Here is a 26,456-nt window from a genome sequence, read left to right as displayed (position 1 = left end):
CTTATCGTTTAAGTATTTAAACCCTGTCTATCCCGCAGAATTGTTTTGTTGCCTTTTTAAGCCATTCTTTCCTTTGTCTTTGAAATAGAAGCAAAAGATACCAAAGGTACACCAAAACTAAGTCGAAAATAAACTAACAACGCCAAGGCTAAATTGAAGAAGACAAACAGACAAACAATTATACGCAAAACACAATACAGAAAACTAGGAAGGATCAACATTAACATATCGAAACTTGAGTGTAACACCGATCGTGTCGCTCATGTTAGTATGCATACGGTGATAAGTCAAATTCGGTAGGTCACATTCGGGGAAAACGGGCGGGATCAATTATGGATTTCGATTTATTCCATGAATGTTGTATTATTCTTCGATATGTTATGAACAAATTTAAAGAGAATGAGACAATAATTTTTTCTTTCTGTTACCTCAAATTACATTACTTACACATTCTTTACCACATTCTTTTGGGCAGCACATCCGGTCTAGAAAAAAAATAAAACCAACAAGAAACAATAGAATCGAAGAAAATGGAAACTCATATTTCTAGTTCTAATACTGAATGTATTTAGCCTTATTCATAAGAATTTTGATGGAGCTGATTGCTGATTAACCAAACATTTTTTTTCAAAACGTATCGAATTTATATTCAATATAGCAATGTTGAAAATTAATGGAAGTTAATTTGGATGTTAAATATGAGTGAGCATTCTGACAATTACACATTCACCTTCTAGGTTAAACACAATTAAACATGTAAAACAGTTTCAATCTTTTTGCCGTCAATTCTTGCCAATGACAACTACGTATTGGCTATTTCATACGTAGTTGTCAATGGCAAGAAATGACGGCAGTGAATTGATTGCTAATTGTGTTAAGTAAAGATAAGATTACTGCATTACAGATGTAATTCAAATAGAATTATTAATTATATGATTTCTTAGTCCTCACCCCTTTATGTGCCATCACAATATCAACAAGTTGAACTGATAACTTTAAGTTTCTGTCGTCCTCATCACATAAGTCTATTTTCAATTTACAAATAATTGAGTAAGTGCAATGTTACAAAAAATCCACATGAACATTGGCATTTGATTAGAGTTTTATTTGGACTGTCAGATATTTGTTTAATTGGCAATCATACCTCGTCTCCGTGTTCTATGTTATAATCAATGGCTCATTGGGTCATTTAGATAAAACTCCCTGTGTGTATAGGGTAAACATGTCGAACACAAATTTGTATTACAGGTATAATAGGTATCACTATAAATATATCACCATCACATTTGTCAGAATTGTGAGCAAAGAGAAAAAGACTGAATATAAAATAAAGTCTTAATAATGACTATTAGTAAATATTTATCAACGTTATATTGTTTAAGTGTTATCCCTGTCCATACATAAACAACTAAACTCTAAATACGAAACTTTGATATCAGCATTGTGAGTTCATTATTTGAATTAGGCAAATCAATTTATTATACAGGTCTTTTATACCCATCTTCTACGAGATAGTTTCAGATGATTTGATTCGGATCATAACGTGAAACCTTTTCCCCAATCGTTCGAATAAGCTTTTTCAATGTTTTTTATGTGATATATTTTTCTAAATCTTTAATATTGGGACACTTGGTAATAACATCGTTGAGTTGCTTTCACGGTTAATAGTTTTTACTTTGCTTCAAATACATGTTATTGATTTCAAAATGTATTGATAATCTCACGGTGTCCACAGTTACTATCTGTCTGACATTTATCGGTTTTGGGTAAACCGAGACATTGTCCTGTCTGTTTTATCGTTGGACAAGGTGGATTGATTGATGACTGTATAAATAAAGACAAGATTACTGTATTAAAACATGGTGGATTGGTTGCTTACTGTATAAATAAAGACAAGATTACTGTATTAAAAACATACTTAAAAAGAATTATCAGTCATATGATATCTTAGTCTGCGTCATTTTCTGTGCCATTACAATTTCTTCAGTTTATTAGTTTCCCGTTTAAGGATCAGATGCTATTGTGCTGACGTACAACTAAAGGTTGAGATCCAAAGGTTTATTTATGTTTTTTTAATGTGAAAAAAAAATTATAATTGCAGTTTATATATAACTATTAATTGATGTTCAATATTATCGGTCTAGGTTGTAATAATCTTTGTTTGCAACGTAATTTTTTTCGACAAATTTTTTCCCGTTACTTTTAATGTGTCAATTATAGTTACTGTTTGACCCATGAGAATAATCCTACATCACTATTTCATAATTTACATTTGATTAAATTAGAACAATATTTTTTTTTAGTTCAAAGATATGAAAAATTGCACTGCAAAGACAACACAGCAGTTATTCAGAGCTAAGTATAATTCTCAGCATAGATTTGTTTGTCGGTTTTCGGATTTTCAATTTCAAAAGATGTTTGCAATATATCAATTAGTTAAAATTCATTTTCAATATGTTAGTCGGACACTTTCCGTCTAATATGAAGACTATGGATTGAATCAGGTTTTTATTAGTTTTTACAGCTTTCTTTTGAAGCCAATCGTATACAGTTTAAACTATGTTTAAAACAGGAAGGTTGAAACAATTGTGAAGTTCAAACTTCTATTTTTTTTTTTCATCATAAAACCAACTCATTCAAAATAGATGTGAAATCATTCGACCACACACTTTAAGTCAACTCTTTTTATGAAGTTATCGATCCTGCAGTTTTTGTCGAGGTTCGTGTTGCTTTGTCTTTAGTTTTCTTTGTTTTGTCTTGTGTACTATTATTTGTCTGTTTGTCTTTTTTTTGGCGTTGTTAGTTTATTAACGATCTATGAGTTTGAATGTCCCTCTGGTATATTGCGCCCCTCCTTTGTCGATATATATCAATTAATTTAACTTTGTGCAATCAAATAAATATTGATTTCTAAAGTTGTTAAAATCTTACCACTTGACGTGCTTTTACATATACTGGAACAATTAAGAGAAACCAGACAAAATAGACGAAGTCGAATCATTATATTTATTTCATAATTGTTTTACGTAAATAAGGATACTTTCTAGCACAAATGCAAAAATAGCGACCATAATAAGAAACTATGGTCATCTTACTCTAAACCTTTCTATGTGTCTATCCATACTTGACCAATTACTTTTTTAGTTTGCGCATCACTGGGGAAAGTCAATATTTAAAAGCACGTCAGACAGAAGTAATTTCTAAAGTGTAATTTTTTTTGCAGGATGCCATTTTCTTACGAGTCTACATGAACTGCAAATGTTTGCCATTCTATTTCCCCAACGTCTTCAGCCAAAACTGTTCTATCATAATAATAATTATATGATATTCTAACTGTTTATGTGTTGTTTAGTTTTTGACATAATTGTTTCTTGCACCACTGTCCTTTTTACAACTCCCAAAGACACGTTAAGAGACATGCATTTGAAATGGGTTTATTTTCTCCCACTATTTCCGCTACTTACAGAACATACGTTTAAATAACACACCATCATATATATCACACTATGTTGTCCATGATATAAACTTTCCTAATAAAATTCAGAATGGAAATAGGAATTGTGTGAAAGAGACAACAGCCCGGCCAACATTGCATAACACAACATTGCATATAAAGTAATACAACTCGTTGAATGAAATATTGACATGCAACAACAGACGATTGTCCTTTGAATTTCATCAGCCTCTAGGAATAACAACGGTTTTTTGAACATAGTTATTAAACAACTGTACATGCTAATATATCCTGCTTTCGTCATGTGAAACAATAGAGCAATGGCTTACATCTTGTCAGTTGAAACATTTACAAAACTTTGAATTGTTCGGAATACTTAGAGGAGTTTCTACCCAGAAATAGATGAGCATAGCTTTAATTGTCAAAAACTTTCGGATTTTTTTGTCCTTAATGTTCTATAACTCGTACTTTATTTGGCCTTTTAACTTTATTGATTACTGCGTCAATGATAAGTCTTGTGTAGATGAAACGCACGTTTATTAGAGCGTAAACATTTATAAGCCTGGTATCGTCGATCAGTTTATCTAGTGATCGTGAAAAGGACCCTAACTTCCCACTAGTGTATACAACACAATAATTAGTTGTATACAGGTGTGTGTCCCTAGTCAGGAGACTGTAATTCAGGGTTAATCTTCTGTTGCTGTATATCATATTTGTTTTTCGTTCATTATTTTGTACATACAACATGTCGTTAAGTTCTTGCTTGAATTGTTTTATATTTGTAAGCCTTTTATAGTTGACTATGCGGTATAGGTTTTGCTCATTGTTGAAGGTCGCACGGTTACCTATAATTGTTAATTTTTATGTCATTTGGTCTCTTGTGGAAATTTGTCTCATTGCTAATCGTACCACATCTTTTTATTTTTACATTGTTCTATTGGCAAATGTGTCATGTACATTAAAAACCAATTATAACATGTATTTGTAAGGTAAATGACAAAAAATGGATATTTAGAATTTGATTGTTACAATGATAAGATGTCACTAAAGCCATGAGTAAGACAACGTTAACCTGTCTGCTGTTTAAAGATTGCCTACATCTTCGATAAATCTTCCAAAACCAAATTGTAATTGTATCGATTCAATTTCTTTGTTACATAAAATATAACAACCGTACACAATATATGTAAAATGTTTGACCTATTGATAGAAATTCATTTTTCTAGTCGGTATCTTAATAAGTACCAATTATTCATAGCTACAATATTTTTGTTTTATCTTCAAACAAAATGATACACACTTGTGTCACCCCAAACATATTAGAAAGTATCGTTACCGTTGGTAAAGTATATCAGATAGCATACAATCAATCCTTCCTTTAACAAAAGTGCGTTAGGATCAGTATCAAAATCTGAAATGTACCTTTGTTGTTGTTGTTTTCGATAATAAAACTTGAATATTCAATTGATACATTTTTTAGAAGGAAATGATCATAAAAATTAAAACGGCAGCGGTAACACGTGTGGTAGATCAACTTATGCATTAAAAAGAAATTGTTATAACGATTGTCTGAATATAATAAATTTTTAATGGCCTCCGGCAAATACAGCCGTTTTCATTTACTTCTTTAAGTCAAGCCATGATATCCATGCATTGTACTTTGGTGGCTGTTGATATAAAAAAATAAGAAGTAGTGTGTTTGCTAATGAGACAATTATATACTTGGGACCAAATGATATTAGAAACTATGAGTTTGTCTTTCTTTTTATGATTGATGTTGTAAAGGAGTCGGTGTTTGATGATTTTTGTGGTATGTTCTGCTATTCTATTTTTTTCACAATTCCTGTTATGCTTTTAACGCTGCACTACTCTCGAATTTCCAGTTAAACTTTACATTGCTTTTATCTGAATAAAATAGGAACCTTTCATGTTATCTCTACTTTTTGAGTTCTGTTATTTATATAATATACATTGATATCAATTTTTTTTTTTGAAACAGAGGAGCGAACATATTTACGTATTTGTTTTAATATTTTGCACTAGTATTGCCATCCCTTCTTCCAAAAGTAATTGTATTCGAAATCGTATCTAACGTTTTGCTTCCCGGATTGAAGCACTTATGGCTTTTAGCGTTCCTGATGCTCGTTGGTCAAGATAGACTCTTCGGACAAATGGAATTATTTAAGTGTTACGTTCAGTTTGTGTGCCCTCTTATATATATATATTAGGCAAAGTGTTCTTCATCTGAAGATGATGTTTTACTGTACTATTTTAAATTTACTCTCAACTACACAACATTTTTGTTTTGGCATCCTTGTTAGATTTAGAAATTTCTTTTTGTGATTCTTTAATTTAGTTATGGTTTATTATCTTTGATGTATGCTTGAACAACTTTTTTTTATTGATTCCCAATTATTGCCACGTTAACCAATTACAATGTATGTCTGTTTGTGTTACTCACACAATGTTGTCAATATAACGGAACTTGATACAACTGTCATACATATAGGAGGTTTAGTTAGCTATAGAAAAGATTCAACCCACTATTTTCTTTGAAATATGTGTGTACCAAGTAAAAAGGAAGTTGACTGTTGTTTTCCAGGTTATACCAAGGATAGATAGTTGACAGAAACAAATTATTCTATTTTTCCTGAATTCAGGATAAAAGTACTATGGTTAAAACTACGGTGGTGCATAAGAAACATCCCGAAGGATACATTTCAACAAAATAAAAAAAAGTTAGATATTTGAAGAACCTTACTTAAATGGATGAATTTGTTGAAACTGTATCGAAAGTAACATACATTCGGCTGTTATCCTCTCTTTGGTCGGGTTGTTGTCTCTTTGACATATTCCCGATTTCCATTCTCATTTTTAGTTTTATTTAATAACTGAACAAGTAAAAAATGTAAATGAGAAGGGGGAGTAAATGTATTGCTTACTAGTTAAGGAAAACAATGTTTAATGCGAAGCAAAAACCTGTATTCTACAACCAAGATATCTATATGCTCCGTATATGCTACAAACGAAAGTTTAAAAAAACCACAACAATATATAATTGTAAATTGATACGTTCTTTAATTTGTAGCTTAGTTTAAAGAATGATTTATAAATTCATACGTACATCTGTTTTCTTCTATGAACGGGTAAATGAACACACAAGATATTTCATATTATAACAAAGTAAGGATACGAATAGATACATTTAGTCAATTAGTACAGTAATAAAAGGAAGAACATTTCGTTTAAAAACTGATGTTAGTACGTATATAACTTACATGAGCATAATGAATTACACAAAATATAAAAATCACAACCGGCCACATTTTTGTCTAACCTGGTTATCGTAAATGAATGATATTTAAACAACGTCTGAATTTTATAACTAGCTAAAAGAAACACTTTTCAAGTGTGAAATCATTTATATAACAAAATTCGTCACTATTTCATAAGGCGCAAAACACTTGAATGCATAACACATGTCTTAGTAAATCATATTAACCTGATTAATGACCTGCTACAGCATGTTACTTGCAAGAAAACAATCAGTCTTTTCCAGTTTAACTTTCCGTAATTAAATGTTAAAACAATCAAAAATAGATTTTTACAACGGACGAGAAAATCAGAGGGAAAATAGAAAAAACTATTAGACGAATAAAATCATACAAAACAACGGACAACAGACAAAGTACATTTAGTATTTCTCATGAAGAGGTTTTCAAGTAATTCAAACAAATCAACTAATACTTAAGGATTAAAGAAGATGTCGGGTGTACGTCAATACATGCATCCACGAAAAATACAAGCTAAAGGAATAAATTTGCAAAGCAAGTACACATATGACAGAGACAAGGGTGATCATTGAAATTATGACAAAACTTAAACATAGTGTTTGATCAGACGATCATTTGTTTATTGAAACATACACCTGATAAATGGTGCTATTATTATTACGGACATGTAAACAATGACACATAGGTACACATTTTATCCTATGCACGCATAGTAAATAGTGGTAATGTAACTGAACATGTTCCTTTGATAATTGTAAACAAGAACATATGTACACGTAATCTAATACTATGTACACACCGTGCCATGCACATTGTGGACGAAAACTGTATGACAATTAAACTAAATGAGGAAATGTTTTTGTTTTAATTGTCAAGTTATCTGTAAATAACAAGGATAAACTGCGTTCGTCAAATGAAATGATTATAGATATTATGTTACCGTGACATATACTTACTTATGTTTCTATAAACTTAGCTTTACATGTACATATGATATTTATCAGTTTATTGTACTTATTTAAACATCTAAACACACATTAATTAGAACGTTTAACATATATTGAAAAATAATTATGTTTATGATTTATTTTATTAAGGGGATTTTTTTTTTGCATTTTCGTACATTTTTTGTTAGACCTATTACATCCAAGTCATTTTATTCAACCCTGTAATATTTATGTCGGGAAAGCGAATCATAGCTATAAATAGCTCCCGTCGTCATCAACATTCAGGTTACGTATGTGGAAAAACATTTTCAGACATCAATACCTTTGAAATATCTTCGAATTCATTGAATTTTATTAAATTTTGAAGGAGTTTGTTGAAGACAAAAGAGAGTATACCGAGCACAATATTGAAAATATTTTTTCGTATCAAAGTAATTAATTGACTGCACTTTTTTCGTCGTTACCATCTAGGTATATTCTCAGGGTAAATGTTTTCAGTCATTAATAACGTTGTCAAACCTTCGTTGAATTTTAAGAAAGTAGGGATGAAGATTTGTATTTTCAAAAGACATTATCCAGAGCATAATTTTTTGTATATAAGCAAAACCTTTTTCTTTTTTTTTTTGCAGTTAAAAGTAGATACAGTCTCGGATTCACATTCTTTAAATTTCTATGAAGCTTTGGTAAACTCTGATGCCTTTTCATGATTTTTAGATATTTCTGAAGCAAATTTCCGTATTTAACTGATAGAAGGATTTTGTTTTAGTTAAAATTTACAAATAATCTGGGATTATATGCCATTTTGACATGTTGAATTTGTAAACATCCATTGATTGTTTCGAAATGGAAAAAATAGCACCTTCAAAAGGGCATTTTATTATTTTCGAAATTATGCATTTTACTCTGACTTATAATAACTTTTTTAGTTAATATTACACTGACATCAGCAATGGTAGGCGAAACTCAGGGTTTACGATTTGTTTTATTCAATTTACACTTATAGCGCTTATCGATAAATATAAAACTTAATACATTTTGTTACGTCAAAGGCGTTTTTCGGAATCTACCTTCGTGAACAACTATTATAGTTAAAACTTAAAAAAAGTAATTTAACCATAATATCGAACTGCATAGAAAATTCAAAACGATAAGTCTATTATAAGCAATGATAAGATAACACTTGAATTTTTGAGCAGCCTTTACCAACTGATTTTTTAAAAAAGCTAGTTTCGTAGTCACTTCCTATCTTCTAAGTGGAGAATTATATATGTTATTAATCATGTCAGTCAAAGCATTGACTACTGAGCTTTCGGTATCCTTGAGAACGTGCAGTAATAACACTTTAATAATGCATTTTAAATAACCAGTTATTTACTTGATTAAGTTTTGACGTACTATTATTCATGTTTCTCTTGTGACATATAATGAATTGAGTATAGGTATACTGTCATAAATTGTCATCAATGTAATCACTTGCTAAAATTGGTCATTAGTTTAACTGTGCATAATTCATAGATTTTAAATCCCGTGCCTAACATTGGATGAGTATCACGCATTTATTCAAAAATATTATTACAAGTACTGTAAACCAAGTTATTTTTGCGGATACTTTATTTCGTGCTAAGTCCTTCATATCCGATTTCGCGACAATTTAATTTTTGCGATTTTTAAATTTACAAGATGCAGTTGAATAATAAAAGATCGAAGTTTTACATGTTCGTGACGATTTTTCGCGAAAATAAATTGCTCGCGAAAAATAGTTAGTTTACAGTAATCATAACAAATCATTGGAGCAAGGATGCAAGCACATTTTCATGAAGAACTTACATTAATGCATCCAGAAAAAATGTCTGAAATTTTCGGCAATTGATGATTCAAAGAATTGAAAATTTGAACGTTTGGTAAATTGAACTAAAGATTATACATTGTACATATATTATGAGTACATCTGCGTGTAGGTCAAATGTAAGAACTCTTAAATGTGAATATCATGGCATCTTCTGTAAACTTAAAATAAAATAATTGGAAATTGCTTTAGATTTAATGTCTTTAGTAATGCAAAAGTGTGTATTTATTGGCGATTGAATAAGTTTAATAAAATTGTATATATATATATATTTTAAATTTATAATTAAGATCCATTTATTACATCGGTGATCCGTTTATTTGGCAATCGCTAATGGCAGTCAGCAGGGTTTAGGAACATTTGTTGTTCGACCTGTTAGTCAAATGCGTTTTGTTTAAATATACTTTTTCACTTTTTTGGTCTTTTGGAAAATGTTGTTTGTGCTGTTTTTAGACCCCTCTAACAAGAAATTTGTTTTGCATGCACACGTATAAAAATTGCGGTTTTTATCCAACTCAATCATAGGTTTGAACGTTGTTTTCAATTTAGACTTGTTTATATTTTTTCGTTTGGGCTTGTATTATATTTGCCTTCGGGTTTATATGATCCGTTCATCCTATTTCGACTCTTCAAAATTCAAGAGTCTATCCTAAATTGAGGTAAATTATATGGCCTTCCAATACCGTTTCGATTCCTTACATCACTGAAGAGACATTAATTGTCGAAATCCGGATATGGTGTACAACGGATGTTCTTAAACCCTGCTGACTGCCATTGGCGATTGCCAAATAAACGGATCACCAGATGTAACAAAATGGATCTGATCTATTAATTTAATACCAAACAGAAAACAATAAACTTGCGGAAAAGATGGTATACCCCAAACAAAAGATGCAAAAATTAGTACACCATATATATAGCTAACCACCACAAGGCAATAATCAAATTTTACTGAAAGTTTACTGTAAGCATGTTTACTGTAAGTTACTTATCAAATATTAAAATTAAAGCTCAAACACATCAAGCGAAAGGAAAATCTAAGTGACTAAGTACAGGCATTTCCTTATGCAGAAAGTGATGAATTAAATATGGTTTTATAGCCAGCGAATTATTTGTGTTATTTTCAATGAACATTGATAAATTGCTTTATATATACATGTACTTTACGTGAATATTCTGTGTAAGTAACGCCCAATTTACAATTAGTAAATATACGAGAAATGTGTTACATTACGCAGTGACATTAAGAGTTTCATTGATTCGATATACTTTATTTAGTAAATCTGATATTCGTTCCGTGTTCTGGTAACCCATGAGTGTTAAATGATGTATGTAGCTCTCAAAGTAAGAAAATACAAGTAAAATTGAAACACAGAATATTTAATCACCTTCTATTCCTTGCTTTCTGATACATTGAGTCAACTGTTTGTGTCATATATTTGCATATGTATGGTATCAGTGTCTTCAATAGATTTGTTTTCGAAAAATATACATGGTGAATGTAATTCTTTTTTGTTTGTGTGTATCCATGGCCAAACTTTGCGTTTATTTATCATAAAATTTGGTAAAAAAGGGCATAAAAAGAGTAAGTTCCTATGGGTAAATTTCGGTAGAATACACTACACGAAATCCCGGATTTGAAGAGGTATGCAAATGTTATGTAAATGTATTCAGAGACCGACATTTACATATATTAACAAACCGCTGCATTTAGTTTATCTTGTCTTTACATGTAGTAAATATCAACATTTCTTGTGCTATACCCTCCTATGGGCTGTTATGAGAGACTGCGGTTTATAAAATATATTAACACCTAATCAAACCATTTTAAAGTTTAGAATTTGCATATATTTATGACCATCTCAAAACTTTCGCAAACTTATGTATTTGTATACCTCTGCAAATGGAAATCTTTGTCATGTATTTTTCTATGATGTAAATTTATCCGCAAATGTGTTTCTTTGTCTAGGTAGCAAAGCATCATCATTCAAATAATTTTATAGGGGTTATAAAGTGTAAGGTGCATCTACATTTGCCTGGTATGTAAACCAATTCAAAACGAGAACTTTATAGAGGGGTGTAAAGCATCATTTCCTTTAATATGCAGAGACCTGTCAAATGTATTGTAAAGGAATATATTTGTAAGTCTTTATAGTCGGCTGAAATGTATGTCAAATCAGAACATATCAAAAGCCTTTGAACATATGCCTTAATGTATGGTAAATACATAGATTTGCAGACAATTTGTTTAATTAAGAAATGTGGTCAAACGATAATATCAATGACATGTGTAAATATATTGGGCATATGTAACTTTGAATACATATGCAAAGAAATGATAAAGAAAGATATTTCAGACAGCTAGAAATGTATGTGTAAATATATTGGGCATATGTAATTTGCTTTGGGATTGGTTTTGGCATATTGGTAATACCATTTATTATACATGTATTTTAATAATTTCGTTTTAATAAAAAAAAACCGGGTCTACAAAATCGATTCTTGATCTCTTCTCTGTTTGATGTACTGCGTGAATTTCTTTATCCATCAAAATCTTCTATTCTCGGGAAGTTATGATGGTTCATTCGCATAGCATAAAACGATCGTTTCCTTTGAGTATCTCTTTGAAACTTCTGGAAATGCACGAGTCATAATTCACTTTGTTTATAAAACATAGAATTTAATTTTTTTTAAAAGAGACATATACTACAATATGTATTATATGTTACTGCAGAGACATATACATTATATATATATATATATGTCTCTGGTTACTGGTAGAAATAATACACATATGCAAATTAAGCCTAAACAATACTAGATATGCGGCCTCAGTATCAAATTTAAAATCGGTAGCATTCGGAAGGTTATCGAGCGATTTATCAAGTTTTTATAAAAAGTCCAAGTTTCTGAAATAGTCTAGAAATATTCCTTCATTGGTAGATTAGTTGCCACATAATATTTGACACAAAACACATCTTGAAAGAATTTTTTTTTTAAGAATCGGCTAGTTTGCACACATATATAAACGTTAAATCTATTGACGAATATTTGTAATATTTGTTTTCCTTATCCGTTAAGTCCAGTCACGAGATGTTGAACTCCGTGTGCTTCAAAAAGCGTCCTCTGCAAAAACTTTCTTGTGTGTGAGAAAGAAAGTTAAAAATTACAAACAAAGAACCAATGAGTCACGTGTCATAATTGACACACAAATTAACAATGAAATCAAACAAAATCGATAGATAATATTATTCTATCGACGAGATGTCGCCCTTCCTCCGATCAACCGGGTTTATCAGCAGTTAAGTGTGACAATTATCACCTTTTACAGAAAGATCTGGTCCGAAAAGATCAATAGAAGACCACAGCTAGTATCAATATTCATCAATATAATAAGGCACAAATCATTATCATTTCTTTATGATTTATAAATTGTCTTAAAACAATGCTGCCGTTGTCATTTGATTGTGTTGTTTTTAAATACGCAAAACTAAAATAAGTTATCGAACTATCAGTCATTCGATATCCCATTTACCGCCTATTTTATCCCAAAATTTTACAGCTTTCATATGTACTTTGACAGGAATCTTCTTTTTTTTTATATCATGATCAAATAAGTTGGGTTTTTTTTTGGTTGTTTTGTTGTTGTTGCAATAATTGCATTTACCATATACGAGGCACACTTTTCAATTGAAATAACATTGAAACAAGATTGAAGGTCATATAAGTCACAAAATTGATGTGACGAAGTAAATTTGTTTTAACATAATTCAAGAAGATTTGTAAACGACAAATACATATTACACTAATGTTGATAGGGGCTCGTATCATGGAAAACCTATCTATAAAAAATATAAGGCAATTGTACCCTGTACAACAAGACGAAGTCTAGACATATAGTTTTAGCGGAAATGTATATGATTCGTGTTTGAATAATGGAATATCTTGCAATTCTTTCTTATACATATTTTACGCAAAGTCTTAAAATAACTACTATTACATGTATCATTTGTCCTTTAAGAGCCGAGTCTAAAACATGTATCATTGTACTTGCTTTCCGCACAGACGGAAAATAAGGAAAGAGGGGCAACATACATAAACTACCGTTATTGTTAAATCGCATTGATAAGTGTTTAAAACTCTAAATATGTTGAAATATTAAAGAATATTTTCCAATAAAAAAATAAAACAAAAAAGGTGACAAGCCCCAGTGTCTATATATATATCTAGGCACATTTCTGATTTTACAATCTTTAACTCGCATCATGTTTGTCGTTGAAGCTGTTAATATCAATTCCTTAGGTCCCTGGCGGATAAAAGTATTCGTCCCATTGGCTATCATACGACATCTTTTATTTTACATACAACTCCCCCGTTCACGATGTTGTAATACCTATGCAGGTTGAACTTCATTTTAAAGGTTTATCTATTGAAGTTTTAGTTCTTTGGGTACCAAACGTGACCTTAATAATTTAATTAATTTGTAATTAGTTAATTATGCAAGTTGCAAATCTGCAAGAATCTATCAATGCAAATGCCTATATATTCAAATGACTATTCAAAATGTGAGGTTATAATATAGTTCATAAATTAATAGTCATTGTAAAATATGCTTCAAAAATAAAAAAATCACAGGTGGATCAAATGTAAAAAGAAATGTTAAAGTGAATTGCTTTTGGCAAGAGACGCACACTCATTTCATGATTGTGTCTACTAATCAATGCACATAAGTTATGGACTAGTACTGCACCCGTATTAACTAGCATTGATGGTCGCAGGTCATCTCCAGGTACTAACAACAGTGAATTTTTCTTATTGTATTTTTGTGTGTTTGTATTTATTTATTTTTTTGGGGGGGTATGTAAAATACTGCCTTCATGTGATGCATCTACTTGTTAAGTTTGATGAACTTAGGTTCTAGTCTAGTTTGTTATGACAACAGTTATACGCTGGAAAAGACTGCAGTTGCTATTTTCATTAACTAAGATAAAGATTGGGGTGCCCCTGCATGACCACTCTTACAATTTTCTGTAAAGTTTTCAGTAAAAAAGAATGTTGACACCTATCATATGCTTTGAGAATTCAAAGACGATCCAAGTAGATCAAATAAAAATTAACCGAGCGTTCCGAGAAGAGTAAAGAGTACTCTAAGGGTTGCAAGCGCAACATGAATTTAAAGACTTCAATCCTTCTAAATCTGCTACTAGATACACTCTTAGCAGATGAGATTAATCTTTAGCACTAAGATTGTGCCAAAACTAATTTAGGAGGGAGGTGGGTGTTCTTCAATTCTTAATATTATTTACGCCATTTTTTCTCTATTCTATACAAATTTTGCCCATCATTCTCTATTCTTTATATTCCAGAAGCCCACTATTCTCTATTCTTAAAATTTTGGCCTATCCTTTTCTTTTCTATTCTTTATTTTTTAGCCCATTTTTCTCTATTCTGTAAATTCCATACACACCCTCATAGAAGATGTCATTCTAGTTATCTACGTCTTTTTTATTTGCACTAAATTATTATGATTTCATCTCTTAATGTTAATTTTTTCATTTCTTTTTTAAAAGTGGTGTCTTTTTCTAACCTGATTTTGTATGTTTGATTTTGCTCCAGATTTTTTTCATTTTCAATGCAGTTTCGTGTTCCATGCAAGTGGGCAATTTTTCTTCATAATCCAAAACTGTGTACTTATATATCAAGATAACACGATACCGAATGGCATATCTCCCGATTTCTAAAATTTTTGGGACACTTGTACTTTGAATCGAGTTACATCGGAATATGTAATAAAAAAAATGAGGGTCACCATTTTTGTTTTTTGTAAATTTGATTAGAAAACGTCAATTTTGACGACAAATTTACATAGGGAAAATGCCTTGTTTTAACTTTTTTTTTATTTTTCAATACATGGTTTTGTTCTTTTATACGGAGAAAGGTTGTCTCATTGGCACTCATACCACATCTTCTTATATATACAGACTAAAAACTAACATAATATCCAGGATTGTTTACTGAATCCATGCATCTAAGATGCATGATTTTTGTATTATTTGTTATTAGCTTTCAACTAGCTGTCAGTAACTGCGAGTACTCTAAGATCTGTACTTAAAGTCTTTTGGTTGTTGGGATGTATAAGTACTCTTCCACGTCCACTCTTTATTTTGTACATAAATTAGGTCATTAGTTTTCTCGTTTGAATTGTTTTACATATGTAATTTCGGGCCTTTTATAGCTGCTTATGCGGTATGGGCTTTGCTCATTGTTGAAGGCAGTACAGTGACCTATAGATGTAAATTTAAGTGTCATTTGGTCTCTTGTGGAGAGTTGTATCATTGGCAATCATACCACATCCTCTTTTTTTATATATATACATATATAGAAACACATATGTCATCATCCTTGTTTTTTTATATACATTGCTTCAAAGTTGACCGATACGCTTAGAATTTCACAAAAAACGTGTGACGTTACAGAATAACGTAATTTGGTAAACAGTGATATTGAGGTACAATTTGAATGGATTGATTGATGGTTGCTCAAAGTCCAGTGGCAAATACTTGATGCATTTACAGGACGATAAAGTGCAATTTGAATTGTTGTGTCTGAAAAACCCATTTGGTGCAGCAGTCAAGAAAATCAACATCCTGATACAATACACAATCTAAATATAGGATACTCTGTATGATGTAAACGTGTGGGTTGTGTGCGTAGTTAGTCAGACAAACCTTGCAAACTGTATGCAAAATTTCACTCAAATACACCAAGTTCAACATTCTGTCGTTCGTGAAAAATCATTAAAGAAAAAATTTTCCTGAGAATATATATGCACCCTCAATACAGGTAAAAAATAAATCGGCGCAATATATTTCAAAATGCCAAATTTAGCAACCTGTCATAAAAAAAAGTAAAAGATTGACAAGATGCGAATCTTTAGTGTATGTACTAACACCAGATACATCATTTAAAAGTTTAAGCTTAAAAACTGTACATAATCCTACGAAAGCAGCCGTATAAACCTATACTAGTATACCAAGTGCGGGATGGACTGTCGAAAGGATACTGGTAAAACAATATGATCCCATTTAGCCAAGGGAACACAATTTATATTAGCATATATAGTGATGTTCTATTTTATAAATTATTATAAATCATTTGGTGACAAAATATCTTTTTGTATAAGCAGTTCATAGTGGGATGGTAATTGGGAGATCTCAAATATAGCAAGCTAACATGTACGTCATTGGGTCTTTGATGGAAAGTTGTTTAATTGGCAATCATATCACATCTCCTTATGTCATAATGGTTTGAGTTTTTTCAAGACCAACAAATACGTACTAGGAGACTGAACTATGTTAATGTTATAGCTTAAATTTGATTATTGTTGTGAACATGTGATGTTATAATTTGATAGATTTAATACTTGCTATACTAAATATACTTATTAACTTTCATATTCAAGAGACCAACGAATCTTTACTAAAACTACTGTAACAGATAAGCAGTAAAAAAATACTTGTCCATCCTGCATTAGTCACGTGTTATCTATATGTCTTTGGTTTTGATTGTCGTTAATTGGCCGGTTGTTGTGTATATCCCACATTTCCATTTATGCAAATAAAGAAATAGCAACCCTTTTAATTTGCATAAACACTTGTATACTTGTTAGAAAAACTCCTTATAAGACTGTGAATACTCTCGGGCTTTTCCCGACGCCTATGTGACCAATATGCCCCCCACAAAAAGGCACCTTTGCTAATCGTCTGTGAGTCGTTTTGTCTCCCAACTTTGTGAAAAGGTGCGTTTTTTACCAGCTGTACCAGGCCTGTTCATCATATCTAACTCAAAACACCAAAAACACACCTATCCCCGAAGACCAAAGTGTAAATTAATATTAATCTAAATTCAAAATGATTTTAAGATGTCGTTGGATTTTTGCCCCCCGCGCGACTCGTTGATGGGGACATAGAAATACCGGGCGTCCGTCCTTCCGTCCGGTCTGGTTAGCTCTCTAAAGTGTACAATTCTTGACAGATTTTTTATATATCAGCCTTGTTGCTGACAAGTTTCAAAAATCAGTGCCGACGCACTGCTTATTGCATTGAGTAAAAACAAAAGGCGACTCAAAGACAAACACCAGTTTACAAGTATACGACATAAACATGAGGATGTCAGATGTTGACAGTAAACCGGATTTATTTTACATTTATTAATGACTTGCTATATTTATTACCGAATTTTCCGTCCCGTTATTGATTTATTGTTATACTGTTATACTGCGGACGAGCGGTCGGGCTGCTCCAGTCGTTTCCGTGCGATGACTTATGAACCTTTCATCCAAAGGTTTTCAAATTCTAATATGTTTTCACTGATGACAAAATGAAGGTAGAGTTTGATATTGACGATTAACTTTACACCATTCAGCAACAACATTATTTTGATTTAAAATGAAATGCTAATCTTGATTAGAAATGTTTTTAAAATTTTGAGCCTTCGATTGGAACAAATGCATGTACTGGGAATTTTGTTTTATATCATTATACCTTTAAATAGGATAAAGTCAAGATCGGGAAACCAAAGGGCACCAATATTTTTTATTAAAATTTTGAATTGATCAAATACTTGCATATATCATTAGAATAAAACTGATACAGGAGCAGGAAGATTATTGAAATTGATGTAGTTTTTTTTCATTAATGTTGGTCATTTTTTATTCTTGTTAAAACACGAAATACAGAGATTATACCTGATTCAAAAATTAAATAACTTGCTTTGCATCGAATCTATTATATTTGCTATGAGAAGCGGGGAAACGAGAATGCTTTTTATATACAAAAGATAATTGTTTAAAAACAGTTTTACTGTATATAATTTAAACATATTTTTTTTAGATACAATGTTACAGTAACTGTTCTTATTTCTTCTTTAATTTTCTAGCATGTAAACTTTTAAATTATTTGCGTTTTTCAAAGTATTATCACGTTTTCACGAATACAAACTGCATGTTTAATTACAGAATGATACCGATGTCTTTATCTGGCATATTCTTGGCTTGCGTAATTGGTATATTTGTATATTATCAAAATCTTTACAACATCTGGATTTTATTATACACAATTAGCGTTATTAGATCAATTTTGGTAATTAACACATACGGTTTTCCTTATAAGGTACCCTGTAGTGCTAAATGATGAACCTTTTCACAGTCAAGAAAATCCCTTCATTTACATACAAGTGACACATTTACCACCTATTAAGGAATAGTTGATTCATGCTCCTTCTTTATTGTATTATTAGACATTTTCAATTGTAAACATAAACATTCTGATAAAATACATGTACATGTATGTGCATACTCGTGTATTTTCAAATTATAGGATCATGCAAAACACACGCCTTGGCTCAAGTTATATTGAAATAATTAATTTGTATTCTCTTGTTTAAAATGAAAAAAGACCACAAATAAGCAGAAGCTAAACTAACTTTTTTCCAAGTCCACACCAAGATTGATAGACTTTAGCTTGGGTTGAGAAAACGTACCGTGTTTATCGATTTGATATTATTTATTCTAGTTTAGATTTCATTCCTGAATGACATCGTTGTTTTCATATTTTGAAGTACAAAAGGTAAAGCTGCTTACAATTTAGTACAGTGTTATTATAATAGTGCATTTCTTCCTACACCTGAGATTCATGTAGTATTTGCAACTGGACGTTTACACAAATCAATCCATCAGCCCATTTATTTTGTGTCTATAAGATGTAAAAAAAATATCAGTTTACTGTTACAATTCATCGTCTCATTTAAAGTTTCCGTTCTGATACAAGCATATCGAATTGTAAACTCTGTTTTAAAGAAAGTTATGAACATTTTAAAGCATTTGTGTTTTGCAAGCAAGATCTTAAAAAAAATCCCCATTACTGTTTTAAATACTTTCCATGGTTCTGGAGTAAAGCTTTTGAGATTTTCTTATTTAGTCAAATAGAAAAAAAATATCATCGGTCCGACATTTAAAAAGCACCCTCCCATTTTTTAAGATCATTATTTATATCTTCAATCAGTTCTGTTTTGAATCGGGAAGAACAATATCTACTTCAATTCAAATATTCGCTCGGTGTGCTTCTCTGAAACCATCAATACGTGAACTTTGCTGCAAAAATTACTATACAATATATGGATTTATTTTTTTCCGTAAATGCGAAATAATCGACACATCTTACAGCATTTACTATGGTCTGGATTGGGTCTTTTATATCTGTATTCTATGATAATATAGGTAATATTTCTCTATTTTTTTTATATTTGATGTCCATTGTTAAGATTATTTTCTATTATGTATATATTAGACCCTTTTTATCTAATTTTTTGGGAGTAAATTATTTTCTTTTTTTTTCTTCTTTTAGCTCTAATCACGGCCCTCATTTACGTTTGTTGTGCATGCGAGATATAAACTGCAGTCTCGCAAAGCTATACCTCTGTAAAGACAACTTAACAGTATCAATGTTTAATATGATAACTATGAAGTGTATAAAATGCATTTCTTTGCGTACATGAATACATCCGACAAATGTTTGCAAAAATAAGCAAATATTTGTCAGCATTTACTTAGGTTGTAAATGTTTTATAAACCGCGGTCTCTTAAAACTTTGCATACCTGTGTAAAGATATGTTGCAAATATCAATATTTAGCAAAATAACTATAATACTGGAAAGTATTAGTAAATATAATACATTTCTTTACAAACATGAACGATATCGACAAACGTTTGTAAATATAACACAAACATTTGACAGCATTTACATTGGTTGTAAATGTTTTATAAACCGCGGTCTCTCAAAACTTTGCATACGTCTGTAAAGATATGTTGCAAATATCGATATTTACCAAAATATTTATAATAATGGAAAGTATTAGTAAATAAAATACACTTCTTTACATACATAAACGATATCGACAAACGTTTACAAATATAACACAAACATTTGACAGCATTTACATTGGTTGTAAATGTTTTATAAACCGCGGTCTCTCAAAACTGCCCACACCTCTGTAAAACAGTTATGCAAATTTTAAACTTTGCATATATCTCCTATCCTGAAAAGTGCATGTAAATCTAAGGCCTATCTTTACATATCTTTGGAATATGAATAAAGCTATGAAAATAAAATAATTATCTTTAGCATATCTTTGAGGATGTCCTTAATAATGCCAAAGGAATAAAATTGAGAATGGAAATGGGGAATGTGTCAAAGAGACAACAACCCGACCATAGAACAGACAACAGCAGAAGGTCACCAACAGGTCTTCAATGCAGCGAGAAATTCCCGCACCCGGAGGCGTCCTTCAGCTGGCCCCTAAACAAATATATCTACTAGTTCAGTGATAATGAACGCCATACTAAATTCCAAATTGTACACAAGAAACTAAAATTAAAAATAGTACAAGACTGACAAAGGCTAGAGGCTCCTGACTTGGGACAGGCGCAAAAATGCGGCGGGGTTAAACATGTTTATGAGATCTCAACCCTCCCCCTATACCTCTAGCCAATGTAGAAAAGTAAACGCATAACAATACGCACATTAAAATTCAGTTCAAGAGAAGTCCGAGTCTGATGTCAGAAGATGTAACCAAAGAAAATAAACAAAATGACAATAATACATAAATAACAACAGACTACTAGCAGTTAACTGACATGCCAGCTCCAGACTTCAATTAAACTGATTGAAAGATTATGTCTTCATCATATGAATATCAGGCAAAATCCTTCCCTTTAGGGGTTTAGTATCATACAATCATAACATATATGAGAAGAACATAACCCGTGTCATGCCAACAACTGGTTTTTAAATAAATGTGTTTAGTGCCGATGCAAAGACCCTATAAGTGAATCAATATTAACGCCAAAATATGCAATCTTTAATGACCTGACAACAGTATCGTAACTATATCCCTTCTTAATAAGTCTATTTAAAGGTTTTGTTAGCTTCAGAGGTGAATACTGACATTTTTGTGCTTTATAAAGAATATTTCCATAAAAAATTGGATGTGAAATACCTGAACGTATAAGAAGTCTGCATGTTGAGCTATATTTACGAATGATGTCCTTATACCGATTATAAAATTTAGTAAATGTTTTGACTAGTTTGTGATATCGAAAATCCTGGTGTAATAATTTTTCAGTAATACATAAATTTCTCTCGTTAAAATCTAAAACATTGTTACATACACGAGCGAATCGAACAAGTTGAGATATATAAATACCGTAAGATGGTGACAAGGGAACGTCACCATCTAAAAATGGATAATTAACGATAGGAAATGAAAAATCATCTCTTTTATCATATATTTTAGTATTAAGCTTTCCGTTAATGATATAGATATCAAGATCGAGGAAAGGGCAGTGGTCATTGTTAGTATTAGCTTTATTTAAAGTAAGTTCAACAGGATAAATTTCTTTAGTATACATACTGAAGTCGTCATTATTGAGAGCCAAAATATCATCCAAATATCTAAAAGTATTATTAAATTTGTGTATCAGATGTTGTTTCGATGGGTCTTTGCTGATTTTTGTCATAAATTGTAACTCATAGCAATACAAAAAAAGGTCCGCAATAAGTGGTGCACAAATAGTCCCCATTGGAATTCCGATAACCTGACGATATACGGAATCTCCAAAGCGAACAAAAATGTTATCTAGTAAAAATTCAAGGGCATATATAATAATAATACATTTACATATACATTATTAGGTCCGCAAATATATCTGGCAGAAAAGTAGTTACATTTGTCAAACATTTACATGACTGTCCAAATTGTTGTAAATCTGCCTTTTCGTGTAGTGATATATCAATGTTTATAGAGAACTGTGGATTATTTAACGAAAAAACTATAAAGATAACGGTAGTTATTGTTGAATTTATCAACCAAATGTAACAATGACGTGTCCTTACTGATTTTGGACATAAACTGAAATTCATAGCAAACAGGAATAAATCTGCAATTTACATACCCTTTATTATATATTATGACATAAATTATCACTTCACTCTAAGAATTAACCTAATTTATGAAACATCGAATATGTAAGTACATCTTATTCTAATACATGTCCGAATATGAAAGTTTGTAGGGAAAACATGTCTGTTAGGGACAAGGATGGACAAGACCAAGGTTTATAGAAACAACAATAAAATTTGATAAAATAGCTTGAATACGTCAGAGGGAAATAACCTTCTACGTCATTCCATTTTTGTTGTAAAATGGTCTCATTGGAAATACTACATCTTTTTATTTCTATTTGTCAGTAACCAAATGAATCCTTTGACAATATACAACTGACCTCGTGTATGGTATGATATACAAGCTCCACCATAGTGACAGCACTTATATTGGAATCAATGTAATCTTAGCAGATTGAAATATAATCATTGTCGAATTTAGATATATGAAAGAGAGGTAAAAGATACCAAAGGACATTTAAACTCATAAGTCTAACATACATAAGTAAAAGTCACCGTCATTGCCAAAAAAAATGAAAAAAAGCCCACATGACAAACAACAGTATACAACAAACAAAGCATACAGTAAACAAGGTAACAAACTAAAGACCGAGCAGCACGAATTCCGATTATTGTCATTTCCGTGGTCAAAACGCATTATTTGAAACATCTTGTCATTTCGTCAACTGATTTAAAAATTACCCGCAAATATAAAAAGAAGATGTGGTATGATTGTAAATGAAACAACTCTTCACAAAAAACCAAATGACACAGATATTTTGCATTACTTACTGTTATAAAACGCCACAGGAAATGTGAAATAGTTCTAAATTTGAAAAGCTCTGTAAGATTAAACTTCTGGTGTTTTTATATTTTAATATTTGAAAACTTGGTTTGAAGAAAAATTAAACAAATTATTGAGGGAAAGAAACACTTAGGTGGGTCGATACCTCTGCTGGTGGACTATCAGTCCCCGAGGGTCTCATCAGCTCAGTAGTCAGTACTTCGGTACTGACATGATTTATAACAAACTTTTCTAAAATTGCCCGTTTATAAATTTTGAAATTATAAAGAAACTAAGGTTTCAACTCCCTCAGGCAAAGTTGACCTTAGATGGATTTGGCTATTTGTTTTAGGTATTTTTGTCATATAGCTCTTCAACTGTTTCGGTACTTATACATCCTTCGGATTTCAAATGTTTTGCTTTGAGCGTTCCTGATGAAGGTAAATCCAGAAAAGCGCTTCGGACGCATGAAATTATTAAACGTGTTGTTTTCAATTTTTTAGGAATATAATCAATGACCCGGAAAAAGGTGAATCGGAGGTTTCCAAAAATAAAATAGAATGATTGTTTCTTAAATGTTTTACTGTGAGTAAAATGTCTACAATAATAGGTACCTATAGTTAAAATGAGTTAAATGCAACATTCCAGTATACAAATCATAAGATTGAACGAGTAATAACTGTTTTTGTTTTGATAGGCAATTAAGTTTTAAAACTATGGAATGTATCTTCAGTAAAGAAAGCTCTGGTTTGAATCCTTTTCTACACTTTTGATCTTGTATACAAAGTTCTGTTTCGAATCCTTGTCCAGGTTATTTACACTTTTGATCTTGGTTTAGTGATAGATGCTTTTCAATGTTTCCATTATGATTTGAATTTTAAAGTATGGTGAACACCAGCTTCATTGAAGAAACATTAATTGTCAAAATGCGTATTTGGTGTAGTAAACTTTGATATCATTATATTTTTACAGAAAACAGATCGTGTATTCTACACTGAAGGCAGTCGATGAGGAAACGTAGCTATGAATATCTCGAAATTTATTCTCCTCCGTGAATTTCTAATGCTTCAAAAATATGTATACCAAAACAACTCCTGAATTATATCCTGGCTATAATCAGAGTGAGCTTTTATTGTTTTAATATGCTAGTAGTCTATTTATATTTTCTTATATAATTCGAAACAGAATGTGTGTTTGTTTGTTCAGAGGAACCACATAGTGTGTACCTTGTTGATTTCGCATGCTGTCTTATTGAATGATTCTTTTCACAAGACTTCATCGCGTTTTCATTTGTTAGATACTCTCCCTCTATATCCCTAACGGTACCTCGATACAATGAATTAGAAAACGACATGAAGTTAAGTACCCTTATTCCAGGCGTTCGTTCGGTCATGCCTGATACAGATATAAATAACGCTTTTTTTTATTGACATATATACATGTTTTTTTTTGTGAAATTGTCCTTTTGAATAATTAAAGTTGAAATAATAACTTTAAGATGTGCAAAACAAGCCATAAACTTTAGTCATCTTATATAACAAACTGTTGGTTTGAGAAGGCTTGGACTGGATATTCTAGTAAACAAGTTTTGCTCAACAGACTACATGTATACGTGTTAAAAGATTTCTATGCTAGGTTTGGTTGATTTTTTTTATTAATATAAATTTTCTCCATTACTCATTCAAAGCTACAGTATATTCTTTTCAATAATATATATAAAAAATGAATATAAAATACTACTATCCTCCAAAGGTCTATGATAACTCAAAAATAGTATTAAACAAAACGAATCAAAATTCTCTGGATTCGGCAATTTGAAGCTGAACATAAAGTTTATATATGAATACCAAGATGTGGCATGATTACCAATAAGACAACGCTCTACCAGAGACAAAATAACGTAAATGATTAGAGACAATAGTTTATCGTAAATAAATGCAACAGTAGTATGCCACTGGTCATAAGTAATAAATCGATTAAGCAAACACAAATACGGGTCACAAACCAAAACCAACGGAAACACCATGGAACAGTGGAAACAACGGAACAACAATAATCAAAACCCAAACCAGAAACAACATTTTATAAATAACACATAGCTGAGAGGGTGATAGAGCAGATTGTTACCCCGAGAAAACATTGTCAACTGAGGCGAAGCCAAGGTTGACAATGTCTTTTCGAGGGGTAACAATCTGCTCTATCACCCTCTCAGATATGTGTTATTTAATTTATTATACTGAATGTTTTATTATTAATGTCGATTGAATTTCAAATTCAAAGTAATAAACTATGACGTCTTGTACATAACAACCATCCGTATTTAATAAAGCGCACACTTGAGCAAACGTCTCCGTGAAGGGTATTAGAGTATTTGCCATAGGATAGAGTCGTATTTAATAAAGCGCACACTTGATCAAGCGTCTCCGTGAAGGGTAATAGAGTATTTACCATAGAATAGAGTAAATTGTCTCCCTCATATTAAACAATCCAAATCTGGCACTTTGACATGAAGTATAATAAAACTAATTATTAAAGGCCCCGTGATGACAAATGTAAAACAATTCAATCTAGAAAAATAGATATCATTAACGGTTAGATACCGTATGTTTAATATTGGTTTCGAGGTATTGTATTCATATTTTGTATATCTATGATTCAAATAAAATAAAGTTTGATTAATATGAATCAAATAACAAATACAAAATCTGACCACACACCCTTCCTTTCTGAATATTACCAATCCGATGTCACATAACGATCATTTGCATTGATAGTTTGCATGGAGTAGAAATCTTTTTGTACCGTCACTGCATACAAAGATGCTGTAACACAATTCAAAATGATCGTAAATTTCAGATTTACAAAACATGTATTTCAAATGTGAACGACGAATTTAGAGCACTTTTGAAAATCGGCTAGATTTCTGGTTAAATCTTATTTATATTAAATTTACAGTTTTTCCAATTTACGCAAATATGTATTTTATTGACATATATTTTTACAGGTTTTTATTTTTCTTATGTTGATATATTTTTGTACATCCAAACATTTTTAAATAACAGTTTTATCTGAAATACATCAAATTAGACTCGAAGTAAAGCTGAAGTTTAAATCTTTTATAGTACAAAGGTAA

At 31.1% G+C, this 26,456-nt stretch overlaps 1 long non-coding RNA gene across 1 annotated transcript; it reads right to left on the bottom strand.

Annotated features, from left to right (window-relative positions):
- Positions 1 to 444: 444 nt before the first annotated feature.
- Positions 445 to 6,845, bottom strand: LOC127721540 (uncharacterized). The gene is made up of 3 exons (XR_007991298.1): positions 6,733 to 6,845; positions 1,725 to 1,824; positions 445 to 485 (listed from the first exon to the last, which is right to left on the bottom strand). It is a non-coding gene; the product is annotated as an uncharacterized LOC127721540 (long non-coding RNA).
- Between the last annotated feature and the right edge of the window lie 19,611 nt (positions 6,846 to 26,456).

This window comes from Mytilus californianus, unplaced genomic scaffold (assembly GCF_021869535.1).
Source record: "Mytilus californianus isolate M0D057914Y unplaced genomic scaffold, xbMytCali1.0.p SCAF_12, whole genome shotgun sequence".
NCBI classification, from domain to species: domain Eukaryota; kingdom Metazoa; phylum Mollusca; class Bivalvia; order Mytilida; family Mytilidae; genus Mytilus; species Mytilus californianus.
The sequence above is the reverse complement of the archived record's forward strand: the minus strand, read 5'-3'. Positions and strand labels throughout refer to the sequence as shown.